Here is a 2975-nt window from a genome sequence, read left to right on the forward strand (position 1 = left end):
TGGTACTGGTGTAGGGACTGTCACAGACTGCAGAGCTTGGGCATTATTGTCAGTAAGCTTTCTAACACATAGAATACAGTATTGGCTTTTCCTAAATCATTATGTCCACCAATATTGCAAGAATGGCAAGTTGTAGTTAAAAAATACTGAGCGATCTGATTAGTTCTTTGCAATCTCCAAGTACAGCTAAACCCCAGTCTGCTGAGGCTGCTTTCCTAACAAGTGCAGCTATAAGCAGTTTAATCAAAAATAAAGCAATTTTCCTCATAATAATTTATATAGCAGAGAGAGAAATTGTGCAGTGGCTTAGGGAGTACCTGTAATCTAAATGTTCAGGAAAAGCATTTATAGTGTGAAAGATAGGGAGCCTTGGAGCTCCCCATGGGAGCCATGGGATCACCAGTACTGTCAGCCTGACAAGCCTGACTTTCTAGCAGCTAACTTTTCTGAACAGATTTCCCTTCTGAAAGATCTCAGGTGCTTCATCTATGAGGCAAACCACCCAGCACATTAATAAGTGTGTAAGCATTTTTGCTTTCTCTTCAGGAATAGTTACGTTTTCCTTGCTCTCATCATCTTCCTCAATGTCAATCAAGTAAGCCAAGAGTAAAGAACATAATAAAAGGAAAATAGTGGTTAGCAGAGCACAGTACTGAATGACTGATGACAGAGCTCCAAATTGAAGAGCTGGAAAGTGACAGATTAAAGGGTGTTGCTGTATTAGTTATCTGGAGTCACTGAATAGATATTTACGCATCACAAACCCATTTAAAAGTGAAATTAAAGTTTAGTCTAAAGGGAATGGCATAAATTTAGCATCTTAAAAAAAACTGTATCAAGATGAAATGCTCTGTGGAATAGAGTATTATCCATTTAGATTTTAAGAAATAATGACACTAATCAACTAATGAAATGTGTTCTTACATATTCCTCATACAAGCTCCAGGCTTTATTTCCCATGCCCTCTGAGCCCTTCACAGATGTTTACTACCATCTGTTTTAATGCATCCTTTTTTTTTTTTCCATTTTTTTATTCCCAGTGGAAACTATCCCACCATTTTCATTTTCTGCACAGAATGCTTAGCTTTGACTCTGAAGTTGTCTCAACTGCAGGCAACTTAATTATTTATTTGAATCTTTTTCCTACCCTAGACCAAAAATGCACTCTGGCTGCTATTTTTCATTACATATGGTGAAAATATACAGGATAAATAAAACCAGTGCAAGCAAATCTGTAAGTTTTCTTAAATGTGTGAGCTTACACAAGATAATGAACAATGGGGGTTTAATATAGCATCTAGGATAATGTGGTCCCATTCTTCTGACAATGTAAAAGTATTACTGTGCTTTCAACTGCAGCTGTTTGGTCATGATTGCATTCTTGCTTAAGATCACCAAATAAAAAATGAAGGTCAAATCCCGAGTGGTAGAAATTGTGTGGGATACTGCCAGATGTCTCAAAAAAACACCCAATACCAGTAGATGAATAGTATCTACAGAGCCAAGGCCTTTTCTGCTTTTGGTACTGCCACTGGAGAGCAGACTGGGGGTGTATGGGAGACTGGGAGGAGACACAGCCAGGACAGGTGACCCCAGCTGACCAAAGGGATATTCCAGACCGTACAGCATCATGCTCAGTATGTAAAGCAGGGGACGTTTGGAGTGATGGCTTTGTCCTCTCAAGTCACTGTTGGGTGTGATGGGGCCCTGCTCTCCTGGGGATGGCTGAACACCTGCCTGCCCATGGGATGCAGTGAATTCACTCCCTGTTTAGCTTTATCTTTGTGTGTATGGCTTTTGCTTCCCTGATTAAACTGTCTTTATCTCAACCCATGACTTTTCTGGCTTTTACCCTTCTGATCCTCTCCCCAGTCCTGCTGGTGGGGGACTGAGCAACTGGCTGTGTGGGGCTTGGCTGGTGTCTGGGGTGAAACCACCACAATTTCCAGCAGAAAGCTCTGAAAGATGAATATCACACATTAGCCCTGTCTGGCATGTGGATGCAGAATAGAAAAGCTGCAGCAGCACAGCACTGGAAACACATCTAATTAAATAGGTTTTATACATTTTATTATAAAAAGCAATATCCTGGAACACTCTGTATGATGGAAGGGTGAGCCGTATTTTACTTGTGCTTAGCACATGGAACAGACCGTATGCCTAAGTTTTAAAAAGCTCGCAATTTTTTGGTTGTTTTTGGGGGAGGGGTTTCGCAACATGGGTAGGTTCAGACTGTGTGAAACGCACCATCACTTTTTCAGGCAACCTGAGTGCTGTTCTTCGACCGTTTGGAGATCTTGACATCGGGTAAGGAACCAAAGGGGAGGTGACAAGAAAGAAACAACCCGAGATGACAGAAAACTGACCCCTGGAAACCGGTTTAATAGTTCACTGTTTGAAGCTAGTTAGCATTATTTGTGAGGAGGACAGAAATAATTTATTGGAAATAAACAGACCTGGAGTTATATTCTACATCTTAACGCACAGAGCATTTATCAAGGGATTAATGGGGACGACTTTTGGACCTCAGCATGTCGATGTGCCTGAGGAAGTGCGAGGGCTGATGTGGACGAGCCTGGCTTGGAAAGAACAGTAACGCGAGACAGCAGCCGGGCCGCCGGCATTCCGGAACGCCTCCCTAAGGATTTGTAGAAAAGGCAGTAACACCGGCGTTTGGCAGCAGGGCGCTGATCCCAGACACGCTGGGCCGAGCGCAGCCACGGCTGCCCAAGGAGACAACGCTCAGCCCCACGTACGCCCCTCGGCACACGGCAGCACCACAGCGCAGGGAGGGGAAGGCGGGTGACGCCGGGGAGAACCCGCGGCACCGCGGGCCCCGCTGCCCGTCCGAACGGGAAGCACTTGGGCTCGGGGCCGGGCTCGGGGCGGGGTTCGGGACCAGGTTCGGGGCCGGGCCCGCCGGCACCACAGGCCGCTCCCCCGCCCGGCCCGGGCAGCGCGCGTGCGCCGCCAGG

The sequence above is a fragment of the Cinclus cinclus genome, chromosome 5 (assembly GCF_963662255.1).
Source record: "Cinclus cinclus chromosome 5, bCinCin1.1, whole genome shotgun sequence".
Taxonomy (NCBI): domain Eukaryota; kingdom Metazoa; phylum Chordata; class Aves; order Passeriformes; family Cinclidae; genus Cinclus; species Cinclus cinclus.